We start from the raw sequence: 14559 nt of genomic DNA, 5'->3' as shown, positions 1-14559 counted from the left end.
GGTATGAAGCATATGAAACAAATGATGACTTAAGGACCAGAGTAAATTCTCTGGGTTTCTGGCATTAACTGTATGCTCATAACATTCTGCCATATCAGATATTTGGTTTCCCAGAGATTGGCACTCCCCATTTCCCTTGTTTCATTTTTGCTCCGCTTTCAGGTCCCAGCTCCTATCTCCTTAAAAAAGCCTTGTTCCAGCCTCCTGTTCCTCCTATCTGCTCAGTTCCCATTCCAGGTTCAGATCCCATTTCCTTCTCTCCTCTAATTCAGTCTCCAGTGTCTCCTGTCTCAGCACTCCTTTGTGTCCTCTTATTTTCCCTCTCTGCCATCAGCCCGGCAGCTTCACTGGCCGCACTACCTGGATACCCAGCAGGGACTTGCAATTAGAACAGCAGAGCTGGAGGTTTGGGACCTTGTCCTGACCTGGCCTTTCTCAGCAAGCCGTCTTCTGAAAGTTGTGAAGAAATGAAAAGGTTTCATGCTGCGTGGGAATACTGAAAATGACAGGTGAAACTTGGTTAGTATATAAATTTGATTATATCTGTCATTCAGGAGGGAGATCACCCAAAATAATGAAAAGGGGACGCTTGGCTGTGGGCTTGTTTTGTTTTGTTAAAGTCAGGATGATCTGAACAGAGAAAGAAAAGCTCACCTGGCTCACCTTCTCACCCAAGGAGTCAACCTATTGAAAATACCAAAGACCTGCCAAAGGTCCATGTTTAGTAAGTACTACTTTCTTTCCATCTGGCAGAAGACATTATAATTCATGACATTCAGCAGACTGTACTACAGCCCAGAATTATATGTGTATATATATGTTATATATATGAAAAATATTTTTTTAACAACACCCAAGTATAATGTAAAGGGAAGAAATCTTTTGCCTGAATTAGCAGAGAAATTTTATCTTGATGTTAAATACATGTATATGTATTGCACAGGATATCAGGATATGACCTGATCTGACCTCATTACTTTTCTGAAAGTGTCTTCCTCTGTGTAAAAGCATGTAATGGCCCCCAAATTATGTTTATTCAGCTTCATAGGCTGCACTTGCGCTTGACTCATTTCTCCTCTGGGTATAGAAGAGCAACAATGAATTCACAGTGATTACTAACAAGTCAGCAGTTTTAAAAAGTCTTGCTGTAATGAATAGTTTAAATGAGAACTGAGCAGAAAGCTGTATCGGAGAGTCCAGCTCCTGCCCTAGCTGGGAACCATTTGTTTCTTTAAAATAAGTAAGGAGCAGGATGCAGCTGGTCTGCTATCCACAAACAGCAGATGGCTGTCTCAGGCAAAAACTGCTCAGTCCACAGAGTTTAATCCAAATCAGAATCAAAGTGGTTTATTGATTTATTAACAATTTGTAATTAACCAGCAATCAGCGAACCATGTAAGCAAGATCAATATTTCTAGTGAAACAGATGAACCTCAATCTAAAAGGTAAAACAATATGAGATGCTTAAAAAGTTTCATATGCGTCTATGAATTTCTAAATGCCCTTGTACAATGTATCTCAGCGTGCTCTAATCCCAATAAACAGTCACAGTTACCCACACTGTCAGCCAGTGTTACACATAAATTCCTTCCCAGGAGCGAGGGTTCCTTGCACACATCTGCTGGGGTGCTCCAGGTCTGAGTGTTCCCCAGTGCTCCCAGAAACACAGAAGTAGTGGGAAAACATCCCCCACCTCCAAGTCACATACACATTCCTGATGTGTGGATCCCTTCATCCTGCTACCTGCCCTGTCACCCCTGGCTGGATGCAGGCTCCTCACAGTGTCCATCCAGACTGAGCAGAGGTTGTGACCTTGGCAAGGCAACTTCTGACAGTTTCAGACTGGGGGATTTGATCATTCACATAAATGGGAAGACAGGAACACACTCTGCAGACAAAAAAACCCCAAAAGTAAAATAAACAGCAAAAATCCCAGTTTCTTGCTGTGTAATAACATTGCAGAAATGTCCACTGACATTTTTCATGTCCTAAATGCAAATTATTTTGCCTCCCATGCATATTTTAACACTTTTCATCAAACAAAAATAAATCAGTTTTCAGTCAAGGTCTTAAATATGTAGCTAGGGACAGCATAGCAGTACCAGTTAGAAATGTAGCTATTTAGAGATCATCTAGGTAGGCAACTTAGGATACAGTGAGCTGGAAAGTGAATTTACAATGCAATAATGACTTTCATTAGTAGGTACAAGGAGTAGTGCTGTGCAGCTCTATAAAGCACAATAGCAAGTGCACTTCGTGTTCACACCTCAGCTTACCACTGTGAAGGTTTCTGCAGTTTCTTAAACCCCACTGACAACATGTGATTCCTTCATATCTTATTTACCGCGGAGGAGAAGAAATCAACAATTGTGATGAGATTTTAATTTAGAAATACTGGGGGAAATGTATGAATACACAAGCCTCGGGCTGAACACTACAAGTAAAAATAAATCATTGATAGCTCAGTAAAGGAGACAATTTTCCATGATTGAAGCCTACAGCGGTATGTAACCATTATTAATGTAAATAGTGAGCAAAAAACCTGCAATTTTATGACATCTAATTGGAGATAAAACTCACACTCAGTATGGTGATTTCGTAGTCTTTATTAGGTACCTAGAGAAAGGTCTAACTGATGTGGAATCATCATACAAAATAGCTTCCTCCCAAAGAAACTTGTGATTACAAATTTTTTGAAATGAAAACAAGAAACTGTTTCTGAGAATGCAGCGAAAAGGAATAAATCAAAGCACTGTTAGTTTACAGAACACTTAAACAATCTATTAAGAGACCGAACGTACTTTATTTGCAAAACAAAGTAACTTAAAGACTATTGCTGACAGATTGAATAGACTCCATTATTTTAATGATGATGACTGCTGTTGGTAATAGCAGGTAGAACCATCATCCTCATATAACATAAACTACATATATAAAACATGTACTGATGATATATGTCATAACCCAGACAACAGATTAGCTTCAATCATCCACTGCAGCCACCAATGCCTCTGTGCTTTCATTGTGAGAAACAATCTTTTATGCAAAGGTAGCTGGCTTGAAGATCAATCTTTTAAGAAGCTTCAGCAAACTCGAGGAAGAGGGAAAGGGAAATCAGTGCAGAAACCACAGAGGATAAATAACGACCTTGGTTAAACTGTAGATTATAGCATTGAGTTTGAGAGGAATCTATAAATGTTTAATTGACCAGGCAACAAATTGAGTGCTAAGACTGAATTTCCTAATAAGTGAGGGAAAATACAACAATATGATATGTCTTCTGTTATTTCTGAGTGTCTCAGGTTTGCGTGGCAAGGTTTTGGTAATGGGTGAGCTACAGTCTGTGACTTACATAAGAGGCAGCTAGAAGCTTCCCGCATATCTGATGGAACCAACACCAAGCAGCTTCAAGGGGAACCTGCCAAGGCCAAGTCCATCAGCAATGGTGTTAGTGCCTTTGGAATAGTGTATTTAGCAAGAAGAAAAAATCACCAAGAACAATTTGGGCCAGAAAGAGGAGTGAGAAGATGTTAGAGACTCTGCGGAATCCAAGGTCAGTGAAGAAAGAGGTTGAGGAGATGCCCAGGCAACAAAGCAGTTTCTCCTCGAGCCCCTGGAGAGGACCATGATGAAGCAGGCTGTCCCCCTGCAGCACATGGAGGACCCAACACTGGAGCAGGGGCTGCACACAAAGAAGGTTGTGAGCTCTCAGAGGACTCATACTGGAGAAGTTGTTTCCTGAAGGCCTGCACCCTGTGGCATGGACCCACACTGGAGAAGTTTGTGAAGAACTACAGCCTGTGGGAAGGACTCCCATTGGAGAAATTGCTGGAGGACTGTCTCCTGTCGGGAGGACCCCATGCTGAAGCAGAGGAAGAGTGTGAAGAGTCCTCCCCCTGAGGAAGACAATTTTGGATGAACTTACAGGGAAGAAGGGAAAGGTGGGGAGAAGGGTCAACCCACCACAGTGACGTAACTAATAGAAATGAAGAGAAAGATTCCAGAAAGCTTCACCAATATGAGTAGTGCAATCCTCAGTGTCAAATATGATTAGATGGGAAGGTGCAAGACTACAAAGTCCCTACTTGTTAACATGATAGTATTATTATTTACAGTATAACTATGATTATTCTAAACCCAAAGGTACCCAAAACTGCACAGAACTCCCAGTATAGTCTCCCAAATGACAAAAAGACTCTCAGTCCTCAATCTGGTGGCTACTCTCTTGACAACACAAGTATTTTAGGGTATGTGTGTAATTCTTAAGAAGAAAGATGATACAAGAATGTCAATGATAAAGAAATCATCCTACACAACTAATGAGAATAGTATGTCTATAAACCACCTGTGATAAGGAGACCATCTGCATTTGCTTTATGATTGGGCAGGAAAAGAAGACTGAAAGAAGAACCTGACCCCACAGTCCATCACTGATTGAAGCCTTGGATTACAGAGCTTGACTTCTGCTCTCTAGAAGTATTTGACATTCAGCAACATTATGTGTGTGAAGAGGGAAAAAGGGAGCCAGAGCCCAAGTCCTGAGTAAGTGTCTCCAAATCATCTGTCTTGATGTAGTAGCAAGTCACAGAAGACAAATTTTTGTACATAATGTTTTTCATCCCTACTCATCATGCTCAGGTTTATAAATCAAAAAAAATCCCAGCTCTGCTTTACTTTCAAGGGGTCTGTTGGCTTCATTTCACTCAACTTGTTCCTAGCTTTAGATCTACAGACAACTATTTTTGCTTAGTTCACCTATTGAAGGTGGGAACTATGTTTATTGAATTCCAAAATGCCTCTTCATGGGTGGACCTGGCAGCACACTGCTCATTTTCATTGCAATGACATGTAAATAACACAAGGTAAATGGGAGCTTTGTGCCTTCATAAACGTTCACAAAATGCCTATTGAAGATGTGTTCCCTAATAAGTTGACACTGATCTTCAAGAATGCAGCAAAAACTGAGTACTTGTAACTGTGATGGGTTGACCATGACTGGCTGTTGTCACACTAAAGTGCCTACCGAGCCTTAGGATAGGAAGAGAAAATAAGATTAAAAACTTATGAGTCAAGCTATAGGTGGTTTAGTAAAGAAAAACAAAGACCACATATGGAAACAAGGGATAAAAATATTTATACTCTGCTTCCCGTTAGCAAGTGATTTCTATCCACTCCCTGGGAAGGAAAGCTTCATGTAGTTGTTCTGGAAGACAAATACCACCACCACCACCCTACCCCCTGTTTCTCTTTTGTTGCTATGCATGATGTCACATGGTATGGAACATCCTTTTGGTTAGTTGGGGGTCAGCTGTCCTGCCTGTCTCCTCTCCTAACCTCTCACCCACCTTCAGTCTACTGGTCTTTGGGAACAGGGGTTAGAGAAACATCCTTGATGCCATGCAAGCACTGCCTAGCAGTAGCCAAAACATCGGTGTGTTCTCAACACCATTCTCACTACAAATAAAAAGCACAGCACTATAAGGATGGATGGACTGTGGGATACACATTGAGACAGTGCATGTCTGAAAGCCAAATTTGAGCTTAAGACTGACTTGTCATGCTTACGTAGAAGTGCCATCATACACAGTGACATTTCAGCACAGTGGGCCAGCAGTTAGAATAGCACGCACACCTGGTTTTTTGGTAGAGAGCTCTAGATGAGATATTATTAAAAATCATTGCTGTTTCTTGGATAAAACACTGCCTGCAGGAGATAGTGACACTGGAAGCTCTCCTAAAAGAAATTCATGGAGCTGATCCTAGAATATTGGTTTCACAGAATATCTGCAGACAGTGACAAGGCATGTTGGCCTGGGGGTGTGGAGATGTTCTGGACTAAACTAGATCCCAAGGGATCCTGGACCTTCTACTGATATCTGATCTGTGTGGACTTTAAAGGAATCCTGGGCAGTCACCTGATACTGTTCTCCCTTGGGCGGTGATAAGGCTTGTGAAATCAATTTTGTTTCGAGTGAGACGTTTCAGAAGGCCTCCATAACTGACATTCTTCAGTGAAACTTTGTTCTTCTGAAAAACTTCTGACATCCAAAAAGGATAAAGCCTGCAGTTGCTTAGATACAACTTCTTAATATAAAAGTTTTGTGCAAACTTCTAACTAGCATTTCAGATATGTAACCAAGGCATGTAGGGCACGATAGGCTATCACTCTTTTGAGATCAGCTATCCAGCTGTGTGTTACATCTCATCCATCTCTAAGCTGCAGGTACTGAGACAGATGAAACACCACTAATCACTCCACTCAATTGAAACAAACAGCAGCTTTTCTATTTTGCACACTCATCTTAAATTCATATCTCTGCTGAGTTTGTAAACACTACCTGGAAATCAAGCCAAAGGCTTCCCACCAGGAAAAAGAATAAAAATCTATTATCAATTAAAAGCTTTAGGTCTACTAGGGCAGTTGACCTTCTGAACTACTGTAAAGGTATTAAAATTAAGTCTTAAGGGAATTAGGTTGTTTATAGTGTCGTGGAATTCAAGTAATTTAACAGTTTGTAAGACATTTAATAACCGCTATATGAGAAAGCACGTTGGAATAAGCAATCTGGTATGCAGAAAAGAAATTCATTTTGCTTTGACACCTCTTCTTTAGCTCAGAAATTATGATCTGTGCCCTAGGCTATCAAACATCAATGCACAAAATTATTCACAAAGGGTTTATGGTTCAAGTGGTAAATCCAGTAATTTGCAAAATGTTGGCCCAAGTGAGTCAGCACAGAAAGCTTGATCTTTCAGTTTGATGAAAATGTAATTTTATGGATGTCAAGTCGAAGTTCAAAAGTGACATATAGTGTCATACAGATAAATAGTTTTGCCGACAGCAATGCCATACTTCATAAGTACTTGTCTGGCCAGTAGTAACTACTATGATGATTAAGAAGGCTGCTAGTAAATGCACATTTTATCTCATTTTACATATCATGCAAGTCTCCAGAATTAAAAATTAAGACAGGCTTGTTTAAGAGCTACATTTAACATTTCAACTCCACATTTCATTTATGTGTAATGAAGATCTATGGAGATATTTTCTAAAGTTATTATTTTCATTGCTATTATTTTGCATGTGCCACTTCCACTAGATTAAAGATAATTTACAGTCATTTGTTTCTGAACCAATGATGAAGTGAAAATATTGTGTAGAATTATGGCATTAGTTATATTGTATTTGCTGACTATCATAGAAGCACAGACTGGTTTTGGTTGGAAGGGACCTCAAAGACCATCTAGTTCCAATAACATTGGAATGCAATCAGCAGGGAGACCCTCCACTAGACCAGGTTGCCTGGAGCCGCATCTTGAACACTACCAGGGAGGGGGCAGCCACAGCTTCTCATTTACTTTTTTTTTTCTTCTATCTCAAATTGTTTCATGTATAATGAAAAAACATGTGAAAAGAAGTATGGAGAGCTTTATGGAAAATTCAGAAGAATGTAACTGCCTTGCTACTATTTTATTTATGACATAGAAATAATGAACAACAATTAGCTGCTTTAATTACCTGTTTCTATTCAAAGCAACTAGGTAAAGCCAGTCTTTCACTTCAAATGTAAGCTTTGTAGACCACAAAGAGAAAAGGAAAAATGCAGTGGTCCAATTAATACTTAGGACTGATTTCTGTATTTACTGAAAGGTGATGCATATATTAAAATGTCTTACCCTTCTGAGTAAGTGCAGGTAATGAAGAGATTTGTGTCTAAATGCTTCCAATACATACTGAGATTCCACATACTCAACACAGACACACAGACCTGTATGGTGGATTGACTCTGGCTGGAGGCCAGATGCCCCCCAAAACTTCTCTGTCACTACCCTCCTCAGCTGGGTAGGGGAGAGAAAATACGACAAAAGACCAGGGTTGAGATAAGAGCAGAGTCAAGATAAAGGCTGGGAGATATCACTCACCAATTACTGTCATGGGCAAAGCAGACAAAACTTGGGGAAAATTAATTTATTATCAATCAAAATCAGAGTAGGATAATGAGAAATAAATCATCTTCTCCCTACCCCTCCCTTCTTCCCAGATTCAACTTAACTCCTGATTTCTCTACCTCCTCTTCCCCCAGACAGTGCAAGGGGATGGGGAATAGGGGTTGTGGTCTGTTCATCCAACATTGTCTTTGCTGCTCCTTCCTCCTCAGGGGGAGAACTCCTCGTTCTCTTCCACTACTCCAATGTAGGGTCCCTCCCACTGGAGACAGTCCTTCATGAATTTATCCAACATGATTCCTTACCATAGGTTGCAGTTTTTCACAAACTGTTCCAGTGTGGGACCCTTCCATGGGATGGAGGCCTTCTGGAACAGACTGCTCCTCTGCTATGGGATCACAAGTCCTGCCAGCAAGCCTGCTGCCTCTTCTTGAATATACTATCTATCACAGAGGCACTACCAACATTACTGATTGTCTTAGCCTTGGCCAGTGGCATGTCTGTCTTGGAGCCAGCTGGCTTTGGCTCTATGAAGCATGGATGAAGCTTCTTGCAGTTTATTGCAGTGCCTCCATTACCAAAAGCTTGTCACATAAACCCAGAGCAACTGCTGCCTACTCTTGTTCTATCTGTACATCTTTCATAAATGTCTTGAAACAGAAATACAGTTAATATCATATTAATTACTCTTACTGCATTTATTATAATTTGCACTTTTGCTGAGGCCAAGTGGTTGTGTTTCCTGCTCTACAGCATGAGGAATCAGTCCCGAAAGATAACATTCAATGTCAGGCACTCCAGGGTTGAGGCAGTGTAGTTTTAGGAAATTAGAAAATGTACATAAATTTTATTTATATTCTTTTGTTCAATTCTCCTGTTTGGAGGGTAGGGGAGACTCATCGCTGTTCTGTAAGGAGACTAGATCAGATGAAGTGTCTTGGGCTGTAAGCTACAAATGAGACAGTATAAGGGATTCAGTGTGAATCCTAACCTGGGTGCAACTTTTGGAACCTTTAGAGTGTATTGACTACCACAGGGCTTCTCCATTTGGTTCAACATAGACACCAGAGGTTGTAATTCCAGTTGTGGGATGTCAGGTTGTACTTTGCACAATCATTTAGAGTAAAGGGTTGCTTTTGCCTCTCCATCCACCATCACAATTTGTGTGCTATCCACACACAGCAGAGAGTGCTTTTCTGTCTCTTTCTTTGTTCTTTTGCACAAAATATTGGTCTTGTTCTTTTTATTCTCTAGATTGCTTTGATCTGTGGCATTTAAAAAAAAAAAGTAAAATGAAAGAAAAAAAGAGGGTTTTTTTTGCATCAGGGTAAAACTGAGTTTAGTCCTGATGTGTATGCTAAAAGAAACCTAAATCTATTCATTATAATTATGAAAGTAGATAAATGTTCTGAATGACTTTTATCGGTTTCCTATTCTCATACCTCTGGCAACACAGGCATTAACAGCTGTCCTCAGTAACAATCCTGTCCAGAGCTATACTATCCCTGTGCAAAATTAATAATTCTTAAGGACTGTTGAATTTGACTCCCACCTATCTCCTCCTCTTCACTCCTAAACCTCTGCCTTCTGTACTGCCTTCATCTTCATTACTCCACCAGTTTTCAGCTTCCTACGGATGCCAGAAACTGCACATACTTTTTGAGTTACTCCTTCCCAGTTTTTGGAAAAAGTAATTTTAATTTCTTGAAAGTTAAATGCTTTTTCTATATAAGCAAAGTCGGATGAACAGAATGCAAAAGCCACTGGAGAATTTTCTCCAGGGCCGCATTCACACTCTGGGGATAAAGCTGATCACAAACATCTCCTACTTATATGGCCATAAAAATTTATTGAAACTTTTTCCCCAACTTACCATAAATACTTCCAGTTGCATTTCTGCAATGTCTTTACTTCATTAATCATTTCATTTTGATATCTTTCAGTGCTGTCCTCACAACTATAATAGTAAATTTGAGGATGTTTGAGAGCATGTAACATTCCATTTTGGATTACTTTCTTCTTCTTTCCTCCTCTGTGTTAAGCACTTGAGTCAATATGAATTCCCTGCTACAAGTCTGCTCTATGAGCCTCTTGTGAAGCTGTAAAATAACAATCTGTGAAGCAATCCTACAAAATGCTCAGCTAACTGCAAGATTAAACTAAAGTACGGGAATTGCAGTGGGATGCAAACATTGCAACTTCTATAACCTTGCAAAGTTTGTAGACTCAGATAGATCCTTTGGGTACCTCTGAGTTTCTAAATCCCATCAGTCCTGCACCAAGCATTCACTGAAATGTTTTCACAGCACTCCAAAACGGCTGATTTAATATTTCTGAGTGCAATGCACTTAGCAAACTTATTCCTTGGATGTTCTATCTATTAGTGAAGTTTGCTCACTAAACTATATTTTTAATTAAAAAAAAATAAAACTCCTCTAAATAATTCTGGTACACTGTGATAGACAGTTATTCCACATAACCCCAAAATATCAGTGTCAGTTAGGAAGCAGTGGATTTCCTGGACCAGTTATTTGTTCTTTCACACAAGTTAAAACATTTTTTTTCCTACAATTTAGAATGAGCCCTTTTGTGTTTCTGAGAAAATTTCAAGAGGAGAAGAGCAAAAAACAACATTCATAAGGAGTCTTAATAAATTCAATTATTGTTTCATGTATTCAGCTTGCCAAAAAATTAGAAATTTAAATTAGAACCTGTTACAGATTCTCTGCATTGAAGAACATTATTTTTATCACCTTTTAAGCACATTTTAGCAGTAAAATATATTCTTAACTATTTTTCCAGGAGAGTTTGCTAACAGCAATCTCCTGTTTTTCAGCCCATGAAAAGCATCAGTCTCAAGGGAGTTCATTAGCTAGATGCTCTGCTGGCTCTGTCTCCCAGGTTATCTGCCTGTAGCATGAAGAAACAACAGCAGTTGCAGTAGAATTGACCTTGCCTTTGTTATTAATATCTATAGTACTATTAAAAGCTAAGGCTAAGGACATATATATCATAAGCTGACTTGTATATCACCAAAACTGATTCACCACTACATCATCAGATATTTACCTTACCTAGAGCTACAAGTAATTATAAGTTTATTTCACTGGACCTCAAGCACTATGGACTAAGATTTTCTGTTAATTATTAAGCCACGATAAATAATATGATTTGCCCACTTGTAGAGATATCATATGCATATGATCTCTCAGTATCATGGAAAACTTCAGTTGGTGTGAATATATTCAATTGCTGCAAGGAATCACTCCAAATGTATCAACCAGAAGTAATTACCAGTCCGGGAAAGTGATTAAAATGGCTTAAAATTAAGATTTCAGCTTGCCATGATTATTTCTATGCAAATATACTATATTTTTTTTTCAACTGACATTCAGGTCTTAATTAAAAGAAGGCTAAAGTTTTGAATAACAAGAAAAATTTAAAATTCATGCTGTAAACATAATTACTTGAGCCTGAGTTGCAAATGAAAGCCATATTTTTTGCTTGCTCTACTTGTTTTCCCTCCTCTTCTCTAATGAAGAAAGACATTGCACAATGCCCTATTAAACTGAATGCTGAATGAGTGCTTGAAAGTATCAGTCAATTTCCTCTATACTGACTAGCCATAATAGCTCAGTGGTATGTTATATTGCAGATTTATTTTTATATCTAATATATATTTATTTCAACATATGAGTTGAGTGATTCAATTCTCAGTATATGACATGAAAACTTTGTCACAATTTGCAATAGGAAATGGAAATCAGAAGAAATACTTTTGTTGACTGGATCTACTCATGTAGTCTCCTCAAACTTGATAGTTTGAGCTCTTCTGAAAGGTGAAATAATATCCTTAGAACTCTCTGGAGGTCAGTCTCCTTAGTTTGTATAGTGCCATCTGCTTAAACAACACACAGGTCATATATATGATAGGCCAAGCTCATCAAAATAGGGAAAGGTAACTGAAAAACACTCATTGGATGTAGGTAGATCTTGGCCCATAAGAGTGAGACAACCAAAACCCTAAGGCTCTGGCAAGGGTTACCACTCCTTTAACCTTCAATTATGGGAAATTAAAAAAAAAAAAAAAAAGAGCAGGGAAATCATTCAGAATTTTAATAAATTTGAATATTTTCCTCTCTGTTCTCATTTTCTGAAAAAATACATTGGTACATTGATTTTGTGAAAAATTTCTGTTGTCCCAAACCTTAATTGTTCAGTGAATTTGCTATTTGCTCAAGAAAAAATTTCCCTACTTTCCAATTCCTGAAATATATCAACTTCAAGAGTGCATTACTAGTTCGGATGTTGGACTGCAGAAACATTTACAAAATTTTAGGCATTTTGAAACAGATCTGTAAAGCTCTGACAGATCAATATTTAATTCAAAACCTAAAGAAGCACTTAGCAATTTGAAGAACTCTGGTATAGTAAATCTTAAAGCTTTTTCTCCTATCATATATTTCTCCTCAAGTTGGAAATAATATAGTTTGATAGCCCAGTACTTGAAAGGTGCCTATAAGAAAGGTGGGGAAGAACTGTTCACTAGGGCAAGTAGCAGTAGGACAAGGGGTAATGGTTTTAAACTAGAAAAAGTTAGGTTTAGGTTAGACATTAGGAAAAAAATCTTCAATATGAGGGTGGTAGGTCACCGGAACAGGTTACCCAGAGACGTAGTGGAGGCCCCATCCCTTGAAATATTCAAGATCAAGCTTGATGGGTCTTTGAGCGCCCTGATCTAGTGGGGATGTCCCTGCTTACTGAAGGGGGGGGTGGACTAAATGGCCTCTAAAGGTCTCTTCCAACCTAACACATTCTGTGATTCCATGATTCTATAGTGCCATGCCTCTGCTTACTCATTTATACCCTCTCAGGTATTATTTGGGACAGTGGTAGTTGATTCAGAAAAAAATCACGCTAGGAACTATTTCAACAATTCACGGTATAGACAATCAGGTTCCCTTTAAGTTGCTATTATATAGCATTGGCTCTTGAGCTGTACTGATTTTCACTGCAGTGCAAGTGATTGCTACATGATAACCAATCCTTCTCGTTAGGGATACTTAAATCTACCACTCTTTACACACTGATCCATTAAAAGCTTTAATTCACTGAGAAGAAAGAGCTCACCTGACATCCAAAGAGTTCACCATGAGAGCACTTCTTGGGACACAGAACTGCATTTAAAGTTTGACTATGTTCTTTGCTGCTGACTGCCTCTCTGTGACACGCAGTTACAACCGCTTTTCAGTGAACAAAAGCAATCAGTGACTGAGATGGCTTACAAAGACTAGGTGCTGGAATTGTTTGGGGACTGGTCCCCAGAGATGAAACTTACCCTCTGGAAGCATTTTGCCATCCTGTACTAACAATGAAGTATTAAGTTTCAACAATAGTTTCCTTGGTAACTCCAAAGCTGTTGTGTGGAAGCAGGAGGTGCTCAGATGGTGTCTCTAGTGCCGCTCACCACACCTTCCTTGTACCTTACAGAATTTCAGCTTTTCAGTGATGGAAGTAGTAAATATACAAGGGTGAATATAAAGTAAATTTGTAAGGTTTTAATATTTATTATACTTCCACCCACAATCAAAGCTGCAAAGAGGAGCAAAAAGAACCTTGGCTCTTTTTTCGTCCATGAAAATGGTTTCTTTCCTGTCCATCAGCTCACGACACCCACAGAACTAAAGAAGAGTCTTTTTTATTGTTTCGTTTCAGAAGATCATATCTTCTTTAAAACCTGGAGTATACACATACTTTCTTGCTGCACAAAGCAACTTAAAAATACTGACTGTACCTTCAGCTATAAGGATGTTTAATTGGGGAAAAAAATTTAATAATTAAATGTTCTGGATAATCAGAAAGACCACTACTTGGCTTAGTCAATTCTGATGGGTGACATTTTTTATTGCTCCTTTTATACATATGATTTCACACTTTTTCTGTGTTCTTGTGCAGTGTACTGACATCACAGATCTGTCAATGCTCTTAGTTCCCCTATGTTGCTATCACCAGACCAAACTAGGAAATATGACAAGGATGAGAGGCTACGCATTGTACTGGCTGAAAGTGTCTAGCGGGTCAGTGCTATGGGTGTCCAGCGAATACATTCTTTTACTCATCCACACAGCCGCTGCTGTTGCTGCTCAGCATCTCTCCTGGGATTAGAGTTTGCAAAAGGGAGACTGCAGGGAATAAAATCTCCTCAGCTGCCATTTACAGATATGCCCACATTCAGTAATACAAAGCCCACACCCTCTTCTTAGTATGCACCGAGAGTGACAAAGATTGACAATTTTAAACCTTTAAACAAATTCCTGAGATAGGAATGCAAAAATAAATTGGAACTTTTACTTAATTATAAGTCATTTTTTCCCATACTCATAAAAAAAATTACTTGAGCAGGCAATGTTCAAATATGTCAAAAATATCTCTTCTTGCCCAAGAGTAGATGTGACATATTTCAGTACAAATATTTGAACTGCTGCAGGACTGAGTGAAGGAATGGAGAAAGGAAAGGCATTCAGTGCTAACTTTTACACTGTCACTGCACAGTGCTCACAAGGCTGTTCAGACTATGAGTAATATCAGCTAAGGAAAATTATAAGAAGCAAC

The sequence above is a fragment of the Gallinula chloropus genome (assembly GCF_964237585.1).
Source record: "Gallinula chloropus genome assembly, chromosome: 1".
Lineage (NCBI taxonomy): Eukaryota > Metazoa > Chordata > Aves > Gruiformes > Rallidae > Gallinula > Gallinula chloropus.
Note: the sequence above shows the minus strand (reverse complement) of the source record.